Source organism: Mandrillus leucophaeus, unplaced genomic scaffold (assembly GCF_000951045.1).
Source record: "Mandrillus leucophaeus isolate KB7577 unplaced genomic scaffold, Mleu.le_1.0 Scaffold95, whole genome shotgun sequence".
In the NCBI taxonomy this organism is placed as follows: Eukaryota; Metazoa; Chordata; class Mammalia; order Primates; family Cercopithecidae; genus Mandrillus; species Mandrillus leucophaeus.
This window is the reverse complement of record NW_012110363.1, coordinates 5,033,941-5,053,253: the sequence shown is the minus strand read 5'-3', so window position 1 is coordinate 5,053,253 and position 19,313 is coordinate 5,033,941. Positions and strand designations below refer to the sequence as shown.

Here is a 19,313-nt window from a genome sequence, read left to right as displayed (position 1 = left end):
TTTTTGTATTTTTAGTAGAGATGGGGTTTCACCATGTTGGCCAGGATGGTCTTGATCTCCTGACCTCGTGATCTGCCCACTTCTGCCTCCCAAAGTGCTGGGATTACAGGCGTGAGCCACCATGCCTGGTTGACAAACGGTATTAACCATCACAGTCCTCCTGAAGGGGACTCTGAGCTAACCACAATCCGTGTCTAGGACATTGCAGAGCAAGATGTAATATGCATAAGAACCACTTATGGAGACACTTAAGAATGCAGAGCCTCAGGTCCTATACCCCAAATTGTTTTCTGGGGGCCTTGGAACCTGCATGTTAAAGAAGCACACCAGGAGACTGTGATGCAGGCAGTCCAGTGACACATGTGGAAGACACGGTAGACCCAGAACGGTAGGAGCTGTGTATGTTCTGCACCTTGAAGCTCACATGTGCTCCAATTCCACTGCTCTTTACGATCTAATTTTAGTAGGAAGATCAGAAGATGGGAACATCCTTTTAATTTTAATTATTATTTAACTTAATTTAATTATTGAAATTAGCATGTATAATGCCATTTTGTAAATGATTATATAAAAATGGAATATGTTTTCTGCCCAGTGAATGACGGCACTGGTGACAGGATAATTAGGAATCTAAGTAGTCAAAAGTTGTGCAAACAAATCTGACGTTAAGGGAAGGTTAGTTAATAAATGCTGGTAGCATTTGGGTTACATAAATTCTGTGTTCATTGCAAGGAAATAATACCTCCCACATCTCTTTCTTTTAGGGATTTCCAGACTCTTTCAAAGTTCCATTTACAAGCTAAGTAGGTATCACCACCCTCTTTTCATAAAACGGAAACAGAGCAAAGTAGGCATGCTCATCATGTGGGCTGAATAAAGGAGTTTTAAAAATAAAATGATCTATGATTCCAGATCATACCAAGGAAGTGACATGGTAGATTTCATTTATTTCCTTTTCTGAGGATTCTATAGTCACTTAGAATGCAAGATCCACTGAACCAAACTCACCTTCCTCATCGCCACCCCTCACCAGGGTATGTACACCCTTGGAGGTACAGAAATGTCCTGAGGAATGCCAGCTCCTTTTGTCTGCATGGATACAAAACAATCCGTTCCAGATCTTGGGGATTTCTTTCTTTTCTCAAACTGAGTCTCTTACACTCCCTTGTAAGTGAGCTAAAGATAAATAATATCATTGACCCAGGCATAAAACTACTCAAAAGATAGAGATGGAAATCAGGATTTGCAGTAAATCCCATAACACTGTGCTGATTCTACTTCTGCTTCTGAAGGAAGGAAGGTGCTGTGTCTACATGTATGGATTGTTTGTGTGAAGACCGTAAAGTATAAAGTTATTTATGTTATTCTATATATTGGTCAAGAATCCCATTAATCATGGTTAAATAAGCAGTTTCCCTGCTGCCCCTCACCCAGGAGCACTCGGAGGCATGAGCACCAGCATGGAGAAGCTGCTTATTCACAAATCAATGCGGGACACTGAAAGCCTCTGCCTCTGTGATTTTGTGATGAGGGCTCACAGTTGTCCTGGTCCACAGCATCTGAATGTGAATGGCTTTCTCCAATTGAGCGTTACAGCTGCCTCTTATTGAACCTGTGTTTGAATGGCTTTGGAGGATGACTCTAGAAAATTGTGAGATTTATTCATAACATCTAGCTTTTATTTAAGTCAGATTATGTCCAAATTTGGATGGGAGTTTATCCAGTCATTTCTGTGTGATGAAGTGACAGAACCACAGACAGAAGCTAGACGCGTAAACCATTGCTGCACCACTGTGGACCCCCTAAGAGAACGGCAGAGGCCAGCGGTGGTGGCTCACGCCTGTAATCCTGGCACTTGGGAGGCCGAGGCAGGTGGATCATGAAGTCAGGAGATCGAGGCCATCCTGGCTAACGTGATGAAACTCTGTCTCTACTAAAAATACAAAAAATTAGCCGGGCGTGGTGGTGGGCGCCTGTAGTCCCAGCTACTTGGGAGGCTGAGGCAGGAGAATGGCGTGAACCCTGGAGGCAGAGCTTGCAGTGAGCTCAGATTGCACCACCGCACTCCCGTCTGGGCGACAGAGTGAGACTCCGTCTCAACAACAACAACAAAAAGCGGCACGGTGCCTTAGCTTAAATGTTTGGAAGTTGAGGCACACATTTGGGGCTGCGACTGTAGCCTTAAGAAAATTATGTATTGTATGAAAAGTAAGGACCACCTGTTAAAGCAGAGTTCAGACTTCCTAGAAGGTGGCATAGGGTAGCCTCGCAGATAACTGGAAAGGAAAAGACTCCCTCACCTCTAACCAGCCCAGGGGCAGAAGGTCTAAGGGCAGGGATACTTCAGTGTGGGGTGTTCACTTTGTCACATCTCCGCTGGACACAACTGAGTATATAAAATTTTGAGCAAGTGACTCTAACATAAGGCAGCTTCAAGACAGCTTCTACCATAACCGTCATCCCTGTAGTCTGTTCATTAAAAGGGATGACAAATATTTTGATCCTCTGCTATCTCCTACCCTCACCAAATGACTGACATACCCTTAACCTCTGTTCTACTCCCCACCCCAACCCCTGCCCATCTCTCCATAGCTTCTTTCTCTTCTACAATTGCACACAGATGGAAGAAGAATGAAAAGGGAAAAGCTGCACATAGAAAATCACAAACCTTAGTCTCTAGTTACATTATTAAAAATTGCTACCAAAGGACATTTAGGGAAAATTTTTTTTTTTTTTTTAAAAGATGGAGTCTGGCTCTGTTGCCCAGGCTGGTGTGCGGTGGCACAATCTTGGCTCACTGCAACCTCCGACTCCCAGGTTCAAGCAATTCTCCTGCCTCAGTCTCCTGAGTAGCTGGGGTTACAGGCATGCACCACCATGCCAGCTAATTTTTGTAGTTTTAGTAGAGGCGGGGTTTCACCATATTGGCCAGGCTGGTCTCGAAGTCCTGACCTCAAGTGATCCACCCGCCTCACCCTCCCAAAGTACTGGAATTACAAGTGTGAGCCACCATGGCTAGCCCATTTAGGGAATCTTGATGAAAGCTTCTCTGATTTTTTAGAGAAAAATCAACTCTAATTTTTTGTCCCCCAGAACTGATTTACTATCCCCCGTCTCTCCAATCAGCAAACCCAGCAGGCCAGATGGCTGGCATCCCTCTCATTGTACATTTCCTTTGCCTTTTCTTCTGGTTTTAGTTTCTCCTGTTGTCCAGGTCAGCAAAACCTTGTTCCTGCCACAGCCACACTTTGGCGTAGGTTGACCAATTGTCCCAGTGTATTCAGGGTGAAGGGATTCCCAGGACATTGAACTTTCAGTGCTAAAACTGGGTTGAGCTGGTCTCCTGAATTCTAACCCTTACTTGCTGCCCTGGCCAGGCAGCCTCTTCAGTGCCATGACATCCACTTCCAAGTGCAGAGAGAATTCAGATAAGCACCAAACAGAAGGGGAGGCACTCGTGATGTCAGGGTACTAGGCAAAGTTCCCGCATCTATAGGCCGTTACTGACTTCCTCCCTTGCAATCAGAGAAAGACGAAAAGATGCAGAGGCCATTCCACAGATATCACCAAGTAGATACCCACCTCTACTCTGAGGAAATCTTGTGCAGTTATGGCAGGTGACATTCACTGGTGTATTTATCCAGCTATGGTTTGCTATTCTTCTTTTTTTCTTTCTCTTTTTTTTTTTTTTTTGGGACAGAGTCTTGCTCTGTTGCCCAGGCTGTAGTGCAGTGGCGCGATCTCGGCTCTTCGCCTTCCGGGTTCATGTCATTCTCCCATCTCGGTCTCCCGAGTAGCTGGGACTACAGGTGCCCGCCACCACGCCTGGCTAATTTTTTGTATTTTTAGTAGAGACAGGGTTTCACCGTATTAGCCAGGATTGTCTTGATCTCCTGACCTCATGATCCGCTTGCCTCAGCCTCCCAAAGTGCTGGGATTACAGGTGTGAGCCACTGCGCCCGACCTGGTTTGCTATTCTTCTTGACTAAAGATGACTTTTATCAAGACCGCCTGTTGACTTCATTATAAACCCAAGGAGAAGACTGTTTAATTTATCACAAATTGATTCCAGTAACTCAGGGATGGCTTCACATTTTGCCAGGGGGACAAGACCAGCATTCTGAACCATCATACTTGCCTAGGGACAAAAAATTCAATACAATCTCCTTTCACTTTTTATAGTTTAGATACTTTTTTGCCATGTTCAATGATAAGCTGTCCAGGTATTTGTCCAGTTTCTATCATTAATCAGTACATATTGCCTCACACTAGAGTCAAAGAAATTATGTAAAGTGCAAACTAGAAAACAACATAGTGCCTTAGCTGGACTGAGCTTGCCGCAGCCTGTGGCAGGTTCGTACTGTGTCAGCTGAGCCCATTGGACTGCATGTCCTAGATTCCCTTCCCTACATAGTTTTGGGTTTGTCTGGGCCACAAGAGACATTTTGTGGGAAATTTGGAAAGCAGAAGTGAAGCAGCAGACGTATCATTTCAATACAACAGCTCAAATGGTAGGTGCAGGTCCCCAGGGGCTGCTGCAGCCACGTGGGCTGTTACTGATATGCTGCCTCTGCTGTGGTGGGGCAGCTGCCACATCCACAGCGACCTCCAGCTCTTTCCCTGCCTCCTCCTTCCGTGTCACTGGCTTCTGGGCCACGTGGCATTCAGCCCCATGTTGAAAGGCACCAGTTTCAGTGCAAACCACCCACTTCATCAGTGTTAGAGGCTTGGGGGCAATAAGAGACCTCCTTGGGTTCCACTAATCCTCATGGGTTCCAGCTTGGTGGACAACTTTAAAGCCCAGTGACTGTGTCTGGAGCATCCCAATGCACTCCTGAAGCAGACACAGTAGTCCTAGATTTGTGTGATGCATTCTTATTCTATCCACACCTTGCTTTGTCTTGCCTCGCTGTGTATCTTGTAAGCTGCCCCGAGACTTCCTCTTTACCATTCTCAAACCCACATTGGCTTGACTCCTTGGCTCCGAGCTCTTGCTTGCTCCCCAGCATCTGAATCACTTTCCTGCACTGGTGTTGGAGGACTATCCACTTGGGTATATCACAGGCAGAAACTTTCTTGTGAAGCGGTCTATTTGGGCAACTCCAGCTGGGGAACCAGGACTTCTGGAACTCTCTTTTTGGCTCCAGGTTTAAAGGATAGGGAGATAGGACATTCAGGACACAACAAAACAGTCCAACACAGAGTACACTAAAAAGATTGTGTTAGGTGGGGTGGGAGGAATCACTTGAGCCCAGGAGTTCAAGGCTGTAGTGAGCTATGATTGCACCACTGCACTCCAGCTTGGGCAATGAAGTGAGACTCCGTTTCTTAAAAAAAAATAATTGTTGGAGGAAGGAGTAAATGAATGAACTGATTTGCAGGGGCTTGAGAAGTTTGCAGTCTAAGGCCTTTGTGTGTGTGTGTGTGTGTGTGTGTTTTGTCTTACTGTTCATAGGCACTAACTAATATGTTTGATTGGCTGTTCTATCCAGGGAGTCATTTGGGATAACTGTTTATCCTTAACCTGGGCCAATAATAATCTCAGCACATAAAGGCAGTTGCAGAAGGAACCTATCACTGTATACTATTTTTGCTCACTTTTTCTTTGCCTGGAATAGGGTATGTCGATGGAAAGTAGAGGAGTCCTTTTTCCTTTTCCATCTAACATTTCTCTACTACTGCTTTCTCAATGATTTATACTATTTGTTCACTACTAAAGGACTGCTGAGGGCAACATGTAGAAGCAGATTTCAGAGAAACAGCTCCCACCTGCTCCCTCCAATCCATACTCCAATCACCTGGGCCCTTCCCGTCTCATCGCTCCCCACAGAGCTTTCCAGGGTGGTAGTTACTTATGTTCACTGTCCTTTGGAAGAGACAGAGATTTGCTTTCTAGCAGAAATGGAAAAGTAAAGGTGTTACAGATGCATTGTGGGAAGCAATGGGAGGGAATCACGCAACTGAAACGGAATGCATTTATCCCCCTTCTCCAGTGGCCCAGCTGTGGCTCACCTAGAGTCTCCGTCGGGGGCAGGCTGCTGTCAAAAAAGCGAAACTGAAAGCCCAGTTAGACTCCCACTTTAGCCTTTTTTAGCTGGCAAGCATGCTTGAAGTAGCTAGGCTGCAACCACAAGGGGTTACCAAAGAAAAGGTTGAAAAATAAAATAGAAAAGATGGCCATCTAGAAAGCCTCCCTAAGAGAGAAGGGAAAATAAATAAATAACCAACTTAATCCCCTTTTCTTTTTGTTAACTAGAAAACTGGGAGCTAGAAAACGATCTGTAATTTTTAGATTGCTGGATTTTCTCCAATAATAATTAACCTGAAAAAGTTACACCTGATGGAGCAAAAGTAGTGTTATGTTTTCATTTGTGAACAGTAGAATAATAAGTGGGCTAAAGGGAGTTCAGCTAATTAGCCCATGGTTATAGCTTTAAGTTCTTCATCTGTTGTAAGGAGAAATCAGCTTTTGAAGTGGGTGGAAAACTATGAAGTTTTTAATATGGATCAATAAGATGTCATAATGGTCTGATTAACAGAGATTGGCAGTGATTTTGGAAATCTGCTTCACATTGCGTGTCTCTTACACAGAGAACAGGAAAATTTAACAGATTCCCATCCCCACATTTCACAAGTGTTTGATTATATACTTGTATTTTTTAAAATTATGAATTCTAATTTTTAAAACTTGTGCATTGACGTCATCAGTCTAATTCCTGCTCAGGACCACATTTTCCATGACTACTACAGACTGACCACACCCTTCTCTGAATTTCTTTTTCAGTGAAAGGCAGCGTCACCCAGCTTTGCTCTAGTTATTCAGTGCATAAGACTCTTTTCTTTGCTACATTATAAGCTTTCTGAGGACTGGGCCAACATTTCTCTCTTTCTGCCACCTCCTCATCCATCAACACAATATCACACATATACTAAGCACTTACATTTTAAACAGCTATAATCATTAATCATTCTAAGTGCACAAGATTCTAGGTTTTTAATCTTTTGTCAGCATTTGAATGTGTATTATTCATATTTATACTTTATCTTAGCCAAAAGGCTGAGAAGCGATATATTCATATTTATATACAAATTACAAAGCGAACCATTGTAAAAAGCCAAATTTCTTTGTTCCAATTCTCTTTTTTGTAATAAAATAGGCTATTTCTCTTTTCTTGATCTAGCAAATCTTGAAACTTTTATATGACATGTGCAAAGACATTAGGACAGACGCTCAGAAAGTTGCACCAACTTTTCTTGTTTTTGCTTTTCAAAAGGGATAAAGTGATATTGAATTAAATTTTATTTCTAAATGCGTTGCTGCACCTGAAAATAATTCTTTCCAAATGAAAACTTATTATCTGTATTTTAAAAACTGAACTATTCCTACAGTATTGTAATGCTATCCTAAAATGTGGTGCTTGGAGATCTGCACATGACTGGTTTGCATGAGGCACTGGATTTTTCCTTTCCTTCAGTAAAGGAATTGTTTTCATAACATGCAAATACAGACATATATTCACTTTTTCACAAATATTTACTGTGTGTTAGGATGCAGGCATTGCTTGCATTTGTATATTAGCCAAGGAAGGGAAAGAGACAGAGGCAAAGTAAATCTGGGAGTTTCCAATTCCGCTAGTTTATCCTCAGTTAACATCTGATGATATTGTTAAATTATTTACAGTCTTGCAGGACTTAGGAAACCCCAAAACTGATTTTCCTGTAATCCAGTAAAAATATAATTTTATTACCATCACTGTAATTATAACACGTGGAAAAAATTAAGTTGCAATGCATAATGAAAATTTACGAGTTATGGAAATGTAGATGTAAATTAAGCTTGTCCAACCAGTGGCCCATGGGCTGCGTGCAGCCCAGAACAGGTTTGAATGAGACCCAATACAAATTTGTAAGCTTTCTTAAAACATGAATTATTACTATTATTATTTATTTTTTTTTTTTAGCTCATCAGCTATGGTTAGTGTTAGTGTATTTTCTGTGTGGCCTGAAACAATTCTTCTTCCAATGAACCCAGGGAAGCCAAAAGATTGGAACCCCTGACATAAATGATGAAATACCCATCTGACACATTGGAAAAGCTAATATAGAGAAAAAGCATGAAATGCAGACTTTTAGGCTAGTGACTGAGAGGCTGACAGCACATCATGGCAGCACAGTAAGTGTGTGTGTTTAAATTTGTTTCAGGAGGAATACATCCACCTACAGTGAGTGCCATTTGGGGCTGCAGTTTTTTCTGAGACAGAGTCTCGCCCTGTCGCCCAGCCTGGAGTGCAGTGGTGCGATCTCAGCTCACTACAACCTCTGCCTCCTGGGTTCAAGCGATTCTCCTGCCTCAGCCTCCCGAGTAGCTGGGACTACAGGCGCCAGCCACCACGCCCAGCTAATTTTTGTATTTTTAGTAGAGATGGAGCTCGCCATGTTGGTCAGGCTGGTCTCCATTTCCTGACCTTGTGATCCGCCCACTTTGGCCTCCCTAAGTGCTGTGATTACAGGCGTGAGACACCACACCTGGCCCTGGGCTGCATATTAAAACACGAGTGGTTTAATGTCACAGTGCTTTTCTCATTCTTTTCTATTATAAACGTAACAGAATTTGCCTTTTAACTATTCTAAAGTGGACAATCCTGTGGCATTAAGTATATTCACATTGCTTGCAACTATCACCTCTTCCATCTCCAGAGTGTTTTCATCCTGTAAAACTGAACCTCTGTACCTATAAACACTCACTCTCCATTCTCCCCTTCCCCTAGCTTCTGGCAACTACTGCTCTACCCTCTGTCCTGATAAACTTACTCAGAACCTCATTAAGTGAAATCATGCAGTATTTGTGTTTTTGGGACTGGCTTATTGGACTTAGTAATATGTCCTCAAGCTTCATTTATATCACAGCATGTGTCTCAATTTCGTTCCTTTTTAAGACTAAATAATATTGCATTCTATGTTGTTATGATCTGAATTTTTATCCCCACCCCCCCAATTCATATGTTGAAGCCCAACTCTTCAGTGTGACTATAGTTGGAGGCCAGCCCTTTCGAAGGTAACCGAGGTTAAATGAGGTACTAAAATAATCTGATAAAACTGGTATCCTTATAAGAAGAGGAAGGGGCATCAGGGCTTCCTCTCTGCCTTCACCTGCACAGAGGAAAAGCCATTTGAGGACATGACAGGAAGGTGGGCTCCTACCAGCCAGGAAGAGGGGCTCACCAGTCACCAACCCTCACAGCACCTTGATTTTAGATTTCAGGCTCCAGAACTGTGAGAAGGTAAATTTCTGTTGTTTAAGCCACCCAGTCTGCGGTATTTTCTTATGGCACCCCTAGGGAACTCATACATATACACCACACTTGAGTTGCCTCTGAACCTCTTGGCTATTGTGAGTAATGCTGCTATGAATATGCATGAACAAATACCTGAGTCCCTGCTTTCACTTCTTTTGGGTACATACCCAGAACTGGGATGGCTGGATCTCATGGTATTTCTCTAAGTTTTTGAGGAATCATCACACCTTTTCCTGCAGCAGCTGCACCATTTTACATTTTCACCAGCAACACACAGCATTCCTATTTCGCTATATTTCTCATTTTTAAAACATTTCAATATACTCTGGTTACTGTGAAGAACCTGTGGCCACTGGGGAATGATTGTAGACGTGGGACTGTTGACAACATATTCGAGCCTGTAAAGTTAATTTGCTTTCCTGTAAGCAGTGATGCAACAAATACACAATACTACTTTTGAAGTGGAAATCTAAATAAGCAGGATCCTCAGTGCCATTCTGTATTAGCATAACTTGATCAAAAATTGGCCAGGCGCAGTGGCTCATGCCTGTAATCCCTGCAATTCGGGAGGCCAAAGTGGGAGGATCACTTGAACCCGGGAGTTCGAGACCAGCCTGAGTAACATGATGAAACTTCGTCTTCACAAAAATCAAAAAAATTTAGCTGGGCATGGTGTTGAGCACCTGTAGTCCCAGCTACTCGGGAGGCTGAGGTGGGAGGATCATTTGAGCCCCGAGATCAAGGCTGCAGTGAGCCGTGATGGCACCACTGCACTCCAGCATGGATGACAGAATGAGATCCTCTCAAAAAAAAAAAAAAATTTCAACATCCTGTGGTGCTAGGTTAGCTAAGGTTATTCATGTTAAAAATGCTGCCACTATTTCCCTAGCAGTGTTCTCACCATGTCTATTGAAAACACATTTTCTGGTCTTTCCTCTCTGGGTGCTGTGAAGATATCAGATCAGATATCATCTCAGCCCACACCCCCTGAATTGAATTGTGGTTTTTTCGATCATGATGTTACTTGTTTTCAACTCCACATTTCATGTAATCATGTAGCTCATAAATTAAGTTTAGGAATATATTTCTTCACATAGCCCATGATCTCTAAGTGCCAACACTCTGCTAAGTAACATTATCTTAAAATTTTGTTTTAATAGAGGTAGGGTCTCACCATGTTGCCCTGGTTGATCTTGAACTCCTGGGCTCAAGTGATCCTCCTACCTCAGCCTTCCAAGTCCTGGAACTACTGTTCTTGGCTTTAAAGTTGTTCTTTATAATTATTTTCAATTTTTATAGCTTTAAGAAGCCATTTGAGGAACAATTTTTTTTTTTTTTTTTGAGACAGAGTCTTGCTCTGTCACCCAGGCTGGAGTGCAATGGTGCAATCTTGGCTCACTGCAATCTCTGCCTTCTGGGTTCAAGTGATTCTCCTGCCTCAGCCTCCTGAGTAGCTGGGATTACAGGTGCACACCACCACGCCTGGCTAATTTTTGTATTTTTTTAAATAGAGACGGGGTTTCACCATGTTGGCGAGGCTGGTCTCGAACTCCTTACCTCAGGTAACCCACCCACCTCAGCCTCCCAGAGTGCTGGAATTACAGGCGTAAGCCACCGCGCCCAGCTGGAATAATTTTTTTTTTTTTTTTTTTTTTTGAGACAGAGTTTCACTCTTGTTGCCCCGGCTGGAGTGCAATGGCACAATCTCGGCTCAACACAACATCCGCCTCCCAGATTCAAAGGATTCTCCTGCCTCATCCTCCCGAGTAGCTGGGATTACAGGCATGTGCGCGCCACCATGCCCAGCTAATTTTTGTATTTTTAGTAGAGACAGGGTTTCTCCATGTTAGTCAGGCTGTTCTTGAACTCCCAAACTGAAGTGATCCACCCTGCCTCGGCCTCCCAAAGTACTGGGATTACAGGCGTGAGCCACCATGCCTGGCCAGAATAATTTTTATAAGCATTAATTAACCCAAAGAAAATTACAAACCCCTAAATTTTGTAATAGTGGTTTTCAGTATGGCATCACCACTCTCTAAATACTTCAATTAATCCAAGATCATGATAAAAGCTTTTAATTACTCTATACTATTCTTTACCTCCTTCGACACACATCAAAGAATGGGGATTTATATTTCAAATATTTAATACCCGTTAGGCATTCTAAATGATCCCTAAGAATTATTTACAATGATTACATTTTCATTTTTCAGGCTACTTCAGACAAAAGACAGATTGAAGTAAAATTGGCAGTGAAAGTCAATATTTAACTGGTACTTCACTTGGACATTTTATTCTAGTTTTAAGCTTTGAGGTGAATAATTGAGTGAGGGAGAAGAACAGGAATTGGCTCTGTTTTGTTCAACAGTTTCCTCAGGATTTTATACAAAGAGAGAAGTCATGTCGTTACATTTGCTGAACATATAAACCTAGGAAAAAGAGACAGTAAAATTCAATGACAATTTGGACTGTAAAAGATGCTACTATTTTAGAATTGGGGCTGAAACTCACAAAGTTATAATTTAATAGGACTAAATATGAAGCTTGCACTTAGAGTTTAAAAATCAACAGTCCAAGTAGAGGATAGGTAAGACATTATGCAACAGGTTGGTGTGGAGCATGGCGCTGACTGCAGACTGGAGATGTGCCCAGAGGTTAGCTCAGTTACCAACAAAGCTGATACAATAACAGGCTGCATTAACAGAGAGCTGTGTTCCAGAAACAAACACTGCCCCAATTGGGCCACATGGTAGCATTATTTTTGGTTATGCATGCCACGTTTTAAGCCAGATGTTAATAAATTGAAGAGCATCAAGAGGCAGGGTGGTGCAGAGCCTGGGAATGTTGTTACATGAATGCCTGAAAGAAGTGGGGAGACCTAATTTGTAAAAGAGCCTAGAGTGAGCCTTTCCTGGGATCTGATGGGCTATTTAAATGAGACGGGGATTCTTTACCAGAATTCAGAATTCAGACTACTGTGTGACTGTTACAGGAAGGCAGATTTTAGTTCAATGTATGGAAGAATAATTAGACCTGTCCAAAAATAGAATGTGCTTTTGTTACTGGAAATATTTTGTCAGTTGGAGGAACATGTGCTGTGAAGGGGAGCCCCACACAGAGTGCAAGGTCGTACCTGCTGACCTCTGAAGGCTGCACCAATCCAAAACTCCCTTAGAACATACTGGAAACCATGTATCTCTGCCAATACTGTGTATAGTATGACTGAATTTAGGGCTGTATTTGTGTGATTTTCAACCAACCAACCAACCAACCATACAAAGTAGTTAACAACATGCCTGCTAATATATCAGGGCACATATTTATTTCAGCATAGGGATTTTGCCCATGGTCTCTGCTGCAGAAGCAACCAGAAATCACAAGCAGTAGTTTTTGTTTTCTGTTTTTATTTATTTATTTATTTATTTATTTTTGTGACAAATTCTTCTCTGTCATCCAGGCTGGAGCACAATGGTGCAATCACAACTCACTGCAGCTTTGACCTCCCAGACTCCTGGACTCAAGTGATCCGCCCACCTCAGACTCCCAAATGGGTGGGACTACAGGTGTGCACCACTGTGTCTGGTTAACTTTTGTAATTTTGCATTTTTTTTTTTTTTTAACAGAGGTGAGGTTTTGCCATGTTGTCCAGGCTAGTCTCAAACCCCTGGGCTCAAGGGATCTGCCTGCCATAGCCTCCCAAAGTGCTAGGATTGCAGGCATGAATCACTGAGCCAAGCCAGTAGAACTCTTAACTAACCCTTATTAGAGCCTCTCAATAGCAACTGAAACATGGGGACATTTGAAGTTAAAATTACCTTTCCAGGCAAAAGAGCAGCAGCTTGGTGTCCTTTGTTGATTCTAGGAATATATAAATTGCAATTTCAGAGTCCATAATTAGATGCTTTAAAGAATGAGAACACCAACATGGCTAGTCTTGGTATACTAATTAATAAATGTTAGAAGTTACTTGGCACTTCTTCCCCTTCAGAAACAACAGCAAGAGCATAGGGCAGGAGTCCTCAAACATTATGCATCAAAATCACTTGGAGGGTTTGTTAAGACAGATTGCTAAGCCTCATTTTCATGGTTTCTTTCTTAGGAGATATGAGATGGGCCCTGAGATTTTGCATTTTTAAAAAGTTCCCCAATGATGCTTGTGCTGTTGGTCAGGGGATCACATTTGCAGAACCATTGGTATAATGAATGAATGAACACTGTATGAGAAGCCATGCTATAATCATGCAAAGTATTTATGTGAGTGGTGTGTGGGAGGCTGTTTGTACCTTCCTGAGAGAACCAATTATTATCATCTCTTTCTACATTATTGTGTGACATCACGCAATAGTTTGGCATTGACCATGTTGGAAATGTTTACACCACAGAAACTGGTAAATGCTAAAACCATAGCTTTTTCTCTTGAGACCCCAGTAAACCACTGCTATAGACTCAAAGCAGAATGAAAATATTGAATGATCGAATGTCTAATGCAATGTTTCTCAAATTCACTTCATTCATGGTTTTACTGAATGCTTCTTGAGTCCTGGCTACATAACCACAGCAATATTTTTTCAATTATAATGTGTTAAAAAGGCTTAACAGGAATGGAATTCATGAAATAAATTGTATTCCTGGATTAAAGAAGACAATGCAATATTGTTTTATTTACTAATTATTTAAGAATAGTCAACATCTGATCCACTTTATAAATGTGTATTAAAATTATAACATGAAAATGAACATAGTGATCATTAAATATATGTACAATACTAGTTCGTCATCATCTAACATTTACCAACTGCTTCAAATGGGCACTGTCATAATTCTTTACATGAATTATCTCAATTTTTTTTTCTTTTGAGATAGAGTCTCGTTCTGTCACCCAGGCAGGAGTGCAGTGGCACGATCTTGGCTCACTGCAACCTCTGCCTCCCGGGTTCAAGCAATTCTCCTGCCTCAACCTCCTGAGTGGCTGGGATTATAGGCGTGCACCACCACATCTGGCTAATTTTTGCATTTTTAGTAGAGATGGGGTTTCACCATGTGCTTGTCTCGAACCCCTGACCTCAGGTGATCCACCCGCCCCGGCCTCCCAAAGTGCTGGGATTATAGGCATGAGCCACCGCGCCCGACCGAATTATCTCAATTCTTACAAAAGTCTGTGATGTAGATATGTTATCCCCTACCTTACAGATAAAAAACTGAGTCCCAGTAACAGGTGTATGATACTGAGGTATCAATGTGTATATGAAAGAGGCTGGCATGTATCAGATGATCTCATAGGTAATGTCCTGGAAACCCCACATGTAGCATTTCTTTTTAAAAATTTCGTACTGTATCTACTTATTTTAGAGAGAGTTCTCAGTATGTTGCCCAGGCAGGACTTGAGCTCCTAGGCTCAAGAAATCCTCCCAGCCCAGCCTCCCAAGTAGCTGGGACTACAGGTGCATGCCACTGTGCCAGGTGAAATATACCATTTCTTAAAGACACTTTACTGATAACTACATTGTTATTATGTAATTACCATATTCTTTTTTTTCCCCACACAACATATAGGTCATTTATTTTCCTTCTAGTCCTGGGTTCAGTGCATAGATGGCTTCTCTTCACCCTTTGTGTTGACAATTTTCTGCAGGTTGCTGCTGCTGATATGATAAACCTCAGCATAGAAGGTCCTGAGGTCTAGCACCATGGCCCTGAGCTCCCCATAGGCTGCCTCATCTCACTGGTGCACCGAGGCCCGGTAGTCCATTACATGAGTCTCCTTGGAGACCTTGGCCACAGCATCCTGATGTTCTAAGAAGTACTTGGAAATGTTTGTCTGGAAAGCTTCCACTTTGGTCTTGATGGCATTCACCCTCTCCAGCACCTTCTCCTGGATTGCTACCCCAAAATCATTTCCATCTTCAATCTTGCAGATCAGGTGCTGGATCCATGTGATCACCAGAATGCATTTCTCTTTGAGACTCCAGACTTCTGGCTTAACCAGGACAAGCAGGAACAGGACCTTCTCATTCCTAGGGAGAAATCCACACTTAGGAACTTCTTTCATCTCCTGCTTATCTGTTTCCATCTCATCATCCTCGGGTGGAGGGCCTGGGATGGGATGTCCAGTGGGGCCCGGAGGGAAGACAGGTCAGCCACATTGAGGGAGTACTCTTGCAAGAGCTGATTCAGGTATATGATTTTCTGTGGCAAGAATCTATAGAGGAATTCCTCAGCCTCCTGGAAAAGATTCTGCCTGAAGATCTCCACCTGTTTACAGGCCTCCCCTGTCAGACACACCCCACACGGCTTGGTCATATGCTGCTTCAATTGCTAGATCTCTGGCCTCCTAATTACCATATTCTTAAATATATTTTAAATATATTTTAGAAGAAAATACTGCCGGCATCAAAACTTTCACAGAACAATATTAGAACAACACCGACATTCTAGGGAAAACAATGTTAGCCATCGGCTTAATGGCGTTAAACTGTAATAACCTTACCAATCCTAACCCTTCTCTTTTGAGCTTTGCCTCTCAAAGGGAGGAACTTCAGCCCTCATTTGTGGTGGGTGGACATTATCAATGCTTGCCACTTTGACTCCCCGATTTCTATGCTTCCCTGAGGTTGTCCTACCTGTGTTTGACATGTTTTAAATTTATGTATTATTAGTAAGTTATTGGCAATCTGTGATTGCTCTGACTTTAAAACCTCTGTTTTTAAGTTTCTTTTGTATCTCTTTGATACAACCAGGATGTATCCTGGGGATTTCTATCTGTCACCACTTAGTATCATCTTCAATTCAGCTTTTTCATGTTCAGTATTTTGTTCAAAGCTGTAATATGACCAAAAATGAGTATTAGGTTGAATGAAAACCTTGGAAACTTGGATGTCAGCATGTACAACATATCCTGTAGGGAGTGTAATCTCACTTTAAAAGGGATCCAACTGTGAGCAATTAGCTATAGAAAGCTGGGGGGCAGGTTTCAGGGATGAGTAACAAGTCGAACTTTACATTGCATTGGCAGGGTGTGGTACATTTTCCCACAGGTTAAAGCCACTAGCTTTTCATCTTGCATAAACATGGTTGCTCAAATTGGTTTCACTTTGGACTTCTGAATGACCCTTCTATACTGCTTCTGTCTGACTCTTCAGCCAGTTATGTACACTAAAAACCTCTCCCTCTTTAACAAATATTGCAACAAGTTTTCCAAATCTTAATGAGCCACAGTTATAATTATCCACCAGCTTTAATTACTGTAGAATTTCACAAGTTTCTAAACTTCAGACCAACACTATTCAACAGAAACATAATTCGAACCACATACATAATTGAACATTTTCTAATAGCCACATTAAAAAATTAAAAGAGGGTCAGGCGCGGTGGCTCATGCCTGTAATCCCAGCCTTTGGGAGGCCAAGGCAGGCGGATCACTTGAAGTCAGAAGTTCAAGACCAGCCTGGCCAACATGGCAAAACCCTGTCTCTACTAAAAATACAAAAATTAGCTGGGCGTGGTGGTGCACGCCCATAGTCCCAGCTACTCGGGAGCTAAGGCAGGAGAATCACTCGAACCTGGGAAATGGAGGTTGCAGTGAGCCAAGATTGCGCCACTGCCCTCCAGCCTGGGCAACAGAGTGAAACTCCCTCTTAAAAAATTAAAACAGGTAAAAATAACTTTAATAATGTATTTTGTTTAATCCAATAAATCCAAATAGTTATCACTTTAATATGAAATCAATATTGAAAGTTATTAACAAAATGTTTTACATTCTTTCTTTTGTACTAAGTATGTCAAATCTGGTGTGTACTTTCGACTTATAGCACATCTCAGTTTGGACTAGCCACAATAACACATGTGGCTAGTGGCTGCTCCATTGGAAAGTATAGTTGTAGACTTGTTAAAACACAGATTAATATTATCTTGGAACATCCATATATCCAAACACGCTAGTTGATGGTTTTGTTGTTGTTGTTGTTATTGTTTTGTTTTGTTTTGAGATGGAGTTTCACTCTCGTTCCCCAGGCTGGAGTGCAATGGTGTGATCTTGGCTCACTGCAACCTCCGCCTCCTAGGTTTAAGCAATTATCCTGCCCCATCCTCCCGAGTAGCTGGGATTATAGACGCCCACCACCATGCCCGGCTAATTTTTGTATTTTTTAGTAGAAATGGGGTTTCACCATGTTGGCCAGGCTGGTTTTTTTTTTTTTTTTTTTTTGAGACAGAGTCACACTGTGTCACCCAGGATGGAGTGCAATGGCGTAATCTCAGCTTTCTGTAACCTCTGCCTCCTGGGTTCAAGGGATTCTCCTGCCTCAGCTTCTTGAGTAGCTGGGATTACAGGCTTGTACAACCATGCCTGGCTGATTTTTGTATTTTTAGTAGAGACGGGGTTTCACCATGTTGGTCAGGTTGATCTCGAACTCCTTACCTCATGATCCACTTGCCTCAGCCTCCCAAAGTGCTGGGATTACAGGCATGAGCCACTGTGCCCAGCTGATGGTCTTTTTTAAGCTAAGTTTCTGGAAGAGAGTATTAATTAAACAGCCTGGGCAACAAGAGCAAAACTCCATCTCAAAAAAATGAAACAAAACAAAACAAACAAAAAAACAAACCACTCTTGACCTGGTAGCTTTAATATCGGATCATATAATTAATAGGATGAATAATAATGAATTAATTATGGTAGAAAACAGCTTGCAACTTACTGTGTATAAATAAAAGTGAGTAAATTTATTGAAATTGTGACCCAGTGCAAAAATAGAACAACCATGTTAGGTGCCCGAATTCCCATTATTATTTATAATCAGGTAGAGTCTACCCAGGCTAGGAATCTAGGAACTCATAGAGTGGCTCTTGATTATTTTCACATTTAACAAAAAACTAATGAATACATCATGCCTGTAATCCCAGCACTTTGGGAGGCCAAGGCAGGCGGATTACCTGAGGTCAGGAGTTAGAGATAAGCCTGGCCACCATGGCAAAATCCCGTCTCTACTAGAAATACAAAAATTAGTAGGGCGTGGTGCTGTGGGCCTGTAATCACAGCTACTCGGGCTGAAGCGGGAGAATCGGTTGAACCTGGGAGGCGGAGGTTGCAGTGAGCCGAGATCGTGCCACTGCACTCCAGCCTGGGCAACAGAGCAAGGCTCCATCTCAAAAATAAAAATAAAAAAAAGAACACAGAATAGCTTCAGATAATCTCTAGTTCCTCTTCAAAATGGACTCAGCTCGGCCTGGGCAACATGGCAAAACCCCATCTCTACCAAAAAAGGAACAAAAAATTAGCCAGGTGTGTTGGCACACACCTGTGGTCCCAGCTACTTGGGAGGCAGAGGTGGAAGGATCACCTGAGCCCGGGAGGTAGAGGTTGCAGTGAGCCAAGACTGCACCACTGTGCTCCAGCCTGGGTAACAGTAAGACCCCATCTCAAAAGATAAAACAAAACAACAACAAAAGAACCCAAAATGGACTCTGCTGGTGATGACTCATCAAAAGTCTGTGGATAAGTCCAAGTTCCTTTTCTGTGTCCAGCATTTTCTTATCTGGTCTAGGTTAAAATGTTCTTGTCCCCATCAGCATTCACAGAGCCTTTATTTATTTATTTTTTCACTAAATTTTCATTAAACTTTTTCACTAATTTTTTTTTTCACTAAAATCTGTTTTTTAAATTTTTTTTATTATTATACTTTAGTTCTAGGGTACATGTGCTCAACGTGCAAGTTTGTTACATGTGTATATATGTGCCATGTTGGTGTGCTATACCCATTAACTTATCATTTACATTAGGTATATCTCCTAATGCTATCCCTCCCCGCTCTCCCCACCCCACGACAGGCCCCGGTGTGTGATGTTCCCCTTCCTGTGTCCAGGTGATCTCATTGTTCAATTCCCACCTATGAGTGAGAACATGTGGTGTTTGGTTTTCTGTTCTTGCAGTAGTTTGCTGAGAATGATGGTTTCCAGCTGCATCCATGTCCCTACAAAGGACACAAACTCATCCTTTTTATGGCTGCATAGTATTCCATGGTG

General features: G+C 42.1%; 1 protein-coding gene and 1 pseudogene across 3 annotated transcripts in view; one reads left to right on the top strand and one right to left on the bottom strand.

Annotated features, from left to right (window-relative positions):
* Window positions 1–19,313, top strand: part of LOC105532345 (chromosome unknown open reading frame, human C4orf45) — a 149,236-nt gene that overhangs the window by 12,548 nt on the left and 117,375 nt on the right. The window lies entirely within an intron of this gene.
* LOC105532343 lies at window positions 14,878–15,622 on the bottom strand (annotated as a pseudogene). Its single transcript, XR_001004957.1, has one exon. The product of XR_001004957.1 is annotated as a proteasome activator complex subunit 2 pseudogene (transcript).